General features: G+C 40.6%; 1 protein-coding gene across 1 annotated transcript in view; it reads left to right on the top strand.

Moving 5' to 3' along the window:
• Positions 1–449: 449 nt before the first annotated feature.
• Positions 450–6,000, top strand: part of kank4 (KN motif and ankyrin repeat domains 4) — a 32,469-nt gene continuing 26,918 nt past the window's right edge. The window contains exon 1 of the mRNA XM_055005724.1: positions 450–603. The gene's annotated coding sequence lies outside the window, so the exon portion shown is untranslated. The remainder of the gene's footprint in view (positions 604–6,000) is intronic.

Here is a 6,000-nt window from a genome sequence, read left to right as displayed (position 1 = left end):
GACTTGAGGAAATCTTGAGCTTTACACACTGCACATCTGCACACACTTAAAGTTGCATTTTGGACATGGACAGCAGTGGTTGATTAGTATGTTTTTGTGTGACTTTGTGTGTTTTTGTGTGTGTGTTCTCTGTTGAGCCCATTTATCTGTGAGGGTGTTACTTTTTCTAGGCCATTTGGTTGCAGCGGACAGGCTGGTGAATCTATCATACTGAGAGAGCTGATAGTCTGACCAGCTAGACAGCCTTTTCTCTTCTCTTCTCTCCTCTCCTCTTCTCTTCTCTTCTCTTCTCTTCTCTTCTCTTCTCTTCTCTTCTCTTCTCTTCTCTTCTCTTCTCTTCTCTCCTCTTCTCTTCTCTTCTCTTCTCTCCTCTTCTCTTCTCTTCTCTTCTCTTCTCTTCTCTTCTCTTCTCTTCTCTTCTCTTCTCTTCTCCACCTCTCAGCACCATCTGCCAGCACGTCAACCCTTTCCCACCCTTTCTCCCTCCCTTTTTCTGTGCTTTTTTTCTTTCTTTTTCGGCTGAGGCTAAAAGAGAGGCAGGGTCAGTAGCACTCACAGAAACAGAAACAGGAAGGACAGGAGATGAGAGGCGCTACATGGCAGGTGAGAGGCAAATTGCCCCGTGTGAATTTTACTCCTTTTTTCTGACTCGTCCTCCCATTTTTGCCTTGTTTACTCACACTACCATATTTTTTCCTTAAACAGCTTTCCTCTTTCCAGTTCTGTGTTTTGATCCTCCATAATTCCATTTTCTTCACCTCACATTGCTCATTTTCTCTCATTTGATCTGCTAAACCTCCCCTCTCTATTTTTACCCCTACTTTCCCAGTGTGTTGTTGCAGGGTAGAACACGTCACATGTGTTTGCCTGAGATGTGTGAGAAAGAGTGTGAAAGAGGGAGAAAAAACGAGCCTGTATGTGTTTGGATGTATATGCATGTGTGTAAGAGAGGGAGAGTGGTGTTTTTCTGGTCGCACAACGTTAGCGCTCCCTACACAGCTCTGGCAGCTGACATAGTGCGGAAGAAATAAGTGGGTAGGCAACACACATAAGTGCATTCACACATGCACACACGGCACAGGGAAATAATCATTAAGCTACTCAATATGGCCAACAGCCAGTTCTTTTTTTCTGTGGCAGTATGTTTGATTTGTGTCATTCTACATGTACTAGTGCATGTGTTGTCGCTTTTTTTTTGTGCATGCAAGTGGATGCAGAGCTGGAGGGTTGTCATCATGCTAAGATCAATAAAGTGTGAATTTATAGGTGTTGATTTATTCCCAGAGTGCTTGCTCTGCAGCATGTGCTGCTGTACTGAACCACCACTGCTGTCCTGGCTACATGTAATGCTCGTGTCAGGATGGCTCTTTTTCACCAGGTGAATTGTGTGTCTGCATGCGTGTTTGCATGTGCTTGCAAGTTCAAATGCCTTATCTCATGATCGCCCGACTGTGTTAGAATTTTCTTGCAAGTGTGCACATCTGCCCGTGCATGTGTGAGTCTCGCTGTGTAAGTAGAAAGTAGTAATTAATGAGCACAGGGACCCGTATTTATTTATAACTCATGTCTCTGTGAGTTTGTTAACACTTCAGCCCTGACTTCTTATACTTTACATTTCAATATTTTATACATGTTTGCTGTTTGTGTGTGTGTGTGTGTGTGTGTGTGTGAGAGAGAGAGAGAGAGAGAGAGAGAGAGAGAGAGAGAGAGAGAGAGAGAGAGAGAGAGAGAGAGAGAGAGAGAGAGAGAGAGAGCTGTTTTTACCTGTCATAGTGAGTGGAGGAGGAAGTAATGTGACATGGCAGCATTGTAAGGGATCTACTCTTCTATGGCAACATCTCTATTTATTTTCTTCTAACCAGTTTTTCTAATGCCATCTCCCTTTTTCACTCATTGTTCTTTCTCTCTCTTTTATCTCCTTCTTCCTCCTTTTTAGCACCCTTTCACATCTGCAACTGTTGACATGGGAAATAGTCAGATGGCCCGATGCTAATTTGCTACAACATCCTCATTAACTTCCACCAGCGGAAGTAGCCGTAATGCTAACGTAGCTCCAACTACAAGGAGTTGGCTGCGTGTTCCAATGAATAATAGATGGTGTGTCACTTCCTTTATCACTAATGAAAGCAGGCAGCTGCTCCTCGTATTGGAGAACCACTGCAGGGTGTGAGGACAGCCGTCTGAAAAAGGAGGATGCTTTCATTCTGTGTATGCAGACATAAAGAGATTGAGCAATAGACAAGAGGACATAAGAAAACAGTTGCAGGGAGGGTGTGGCGTGAGGGTTATCTGTCCTTCTACAGACAAGGCAGAAGCAGGGCATGGGGTGGCTAAGGTCACGTCCACACCAATGCAGATAAGGTTGAAATGGCACCTTTTCCCATTCCCCTCCTTTTATATTAGCTTACATTCTCCTGAGTTTCCAACACCAAAACCCCCACTCTTTCTGTATTTAAAAATAGCCAGTCATGTAGTACAGGTGGCTTAGGATTGAATATTAAATGGAGATTTGATTCAGGGTCTTAACACAGCAGTCTTAGAGTGCACCTGGAATGGATGGTGCCATTTGTGACACACAGCTGAATCACTGTTATATTCACAAGCAGTCGCTCAAAAAGAGAAAGGTACGTTGTGTCAACTGCATTGTGTGTCCATCCATAGTATACTGAAATACAAAATGCAATTCAGAAAGGTGACAGAATGTAGCTGTTGTTATTTAACTATTCTGTTCACCCAGTCAGTTTATTTAAACAAAAAAACTTGGAACCATAAAAACTGTTACATATTTAGAACTTGTTTTTTTTTTCCACGAAACTAATCCTCTTCCTCCCTCTAAATGGCTCAAATGTAACTCTACAGTGGTGCTTGCTTTAGATTGTGCAGGTCTATAATGTTTCTGCCTTGCTTTCCAACCACTTTCCCCCTCTCGCTGCAGCTCAAGCACACCAGCTCACCTACAACTCTGCTCAGACACTGTAAAATCAATCTATGCTGCACAAAGGCTACCTGAAATATTGGAGCAGTTCAGCCATACATGTTCAAAATAGAAACAATGAAGATACAGAAAGTTTCCTTTAGTTCTTCTCCAGCTTCTCCTCTAGTTGTAGCCTCACTGAACAAAGTTAAAATGAATGTTATTCATTCTTTGTGGGGAAACTGCATGGTGTAATGATGAGGTTTGTGTAACAGTTAAGGTTTGGCGTGTTGAAAGGTTCAGTGTTACCAGTGTTATTGTTCTATAGCTCACTGTGCAAAAAGATTCTGCTATGAGGTCTTTTATGATCATTGTGTGACATTTTTAAGCCAGTGTTGGTCGTCCAAAGAAGTCTTGTCCTCTTTTCTCTCAACATGCAGCTTGTTATTGGAGGAAATATAACTATACAACAACAAATTTTGGTACATTGAACCACAAAACAACACTTACCCACTATTTTTAAACAAATGGCATGAATTCAACTTTAATATAGACCGTTTTACCTGCAAGAGTTTTTCTCTGGCATTCAGGAAACCAAATTAAATTAAGAAGTATTAAGATGAAGACCTCTTTTTATTTCTTTTAGTGTACCTGTACAATGTGCAAAGCAAAACAGCTGTAATATTGCCAGTGCTATTATTAGATCTTTCCAAGCACAGAAAACCCCAGATAAATTGGAGATCACCTTTCATGCTTTTTGTACATTCTAAAACATCTTTCTGAATGTCAGTGAAATCCTAGGGCTTTGTTGTTTGTTGTAGTTTGATATTCTTACAACTGATTTCCTTGTGTAGAGGCAAAGGAAACTGGCAACTGCACAATAGAACAATAGACATTGCTTTGTGCTTTTTGGTCTTTCTGCTTTTTTTTTTTTAATAAGCACAAATTTCCATCGTTTGCCCTGAGCTTCGAGAGGAAATTATTTCCATTCAGTAGTAAGAAAGAGAGTGTATTGTTTAGTTAGAATTAAAATAATGAAAACATCTTTACAGACACAGACTCTTGTCTCTTTCGGGTTCTGCAAATTACTGATAACCAACAAACAACAGGAGGTAACCAGCTTTTAAACTCATTTTTGCACACATCTTCCACTGCTGTACAGACAATATCATCTTATTACAGATTCATTAAAATTAATGCTCCACTCAAAGATGGGTTCCTCTTGAAAGGACCCAGCAAAGACCGTAAACTGAATTTACAGTGTCTCACGGGAAATGCAGTTTGGACTGACCTATAATAAAACAGTAGCCTAGTCGCTACAGCCCTGCGGGATAATTTCGTCACTGTTTAATGAAGCCCACAGACAGAAGTTCCCTCTCTCATTTTCTCTCCGGAGTTGAGAGCCAGATGTTGTTTAGCACAAAGGGAACAATCTGGCCCCAACTGAATACAGACACTGTCAAACTGGACTTGACTAGATCAGACTAGATTAGAACTGAAAATAAGAAATCTCGAAGACGAGCTCGAATGTATCCGGCAGACTGGAGTGAAGATAAATAAAGGCAAATTGGCTCAGAGGGTATATTCTAGCTGGACCGTATTGTTGTAATGTACTATACACAGGCAGAGATAATCTTAGAATGGAGTGGGATGGACCAGACTGTTCTCAAATAGCTCTTGTAGAGCTAAGAGAGATTGATCTGTTCCTGCAGAGCACACACAGACTAAGCTCTGCTATGTCAGATAAATGTCTCCCAGTCCTATCTTTATGATCTGGATGCTAACAGCGTCCTTCATTCGATCCGGTTCAGCAATCATAAACTTTTCAGTTCCCAGTTGTCTTGTCAGTGAATTCTCTCATTTTTCTCAGTTCGTTGCTCAGGAGCATCTCCGTTCTGTAGTGTGTCATTATGTGAAATTGTTATCCACACCTGCAACTCGCTAGATTGAACTAATTGCACCATCAGCTGCGTCCCTCACTCGCACTCGAGTCACAGAGAACGTCTCTGCAATGGGACACAGATGAGTACAAAATAGATAACATCAGATTCACTGAAACTGACGGGGGAAAAGCTAACATGACTGATTACAACTTTCATGAGAGCAAGACTTCTGCTGAACATTGGCTGATTTTTATTGCAAAAATGTAGTATAACAACAAGACAAATAGAAAAGAATCAGAGAGTCAAGGAACCAGATGGATAATGCCAGCGACACAGCAATAACCGTCTTTGCTTGCTTACAATAGCTACTGAAAATTGCTACCGGAAGAACTCAGGCTGCAAACTGTATTAATCTCCAGTTATTGAATAAAACCCTGAAAACATATCTGTGTATCAAGGGTACATATTTAGAATTGTTTTCTTCACAATATTGCCTTCCTGGTTTAAAATGGCTTGAATGTAACTTTATACTGTTGTTTCCTTTCTAATCAATGTAGTCTCTTTCTTCACCCACCTCTCTGTCACTTACTGCAGCTCGAGCACACCAGCTCATCTACAACTCGACTCAAACACTGTACACTATACAATGACAAAATGCAATATTTGAGTAATTCAGCCACACATGTACAAAATGAAAAGTGGTTCTGAAGATCAATAATGATACAGAGAACCTCAAACAGGAAGTGGACATGATTGGTTCCTGAGGTTTGTTACATGCAAACCCTAGAGGTCTGAATCTGCGTTTTTGAGGCTGTCATTGGTAAACAACAGTTTCAAGGTGGAAATCCCTTGCAGTGCCATTAACTGTTCATGTAGCTTCTTTTGATGAGTCGTCTTGCATATAACAAATACCACGTGGACATTTCAACAAGATAAAAAGCGTGATTTTCACTGGAGGTGGGGGGAATTAATTGCTTTTTATTTCCAAAGCTATGCAGTCTTGCTCTAAAGGTATGAAAATAACTTTTCTAATTCAGAATAGGTAAACCTATTTTAGAAAGCTTTACGTACCTATTTCGAAACCGGACCAAGGACAGTGATGATGCATTGGTTGAAGTTAAAAATTGCAGCATTTTAGAAAAACCCAGAAACCTTAAATGTAAGAAATCATTCAAATAAACTTAAATATTAATAGGGTGCCCT

This window comes from Amphiprion ocellaris, chromosome 2 (genome assembly GCF_022539595.1).
Source record: "Amphiprion ocellaris isolate individual 3 ecotype Okinawa chromosome 2, ASM2253959v1, whole genome shotgun sequence".
In the NCBI taxonomy this organism is placed as follows: domain Eukaryota; kingdom Metazoa; phylum Chordata; class Actinopteri; family Pomacentridae; genus Amphiprion; species Amphiprion ocellaris.
This window is presented reverse-complemented; position numbering and strand designations above follow the sequence as displayed.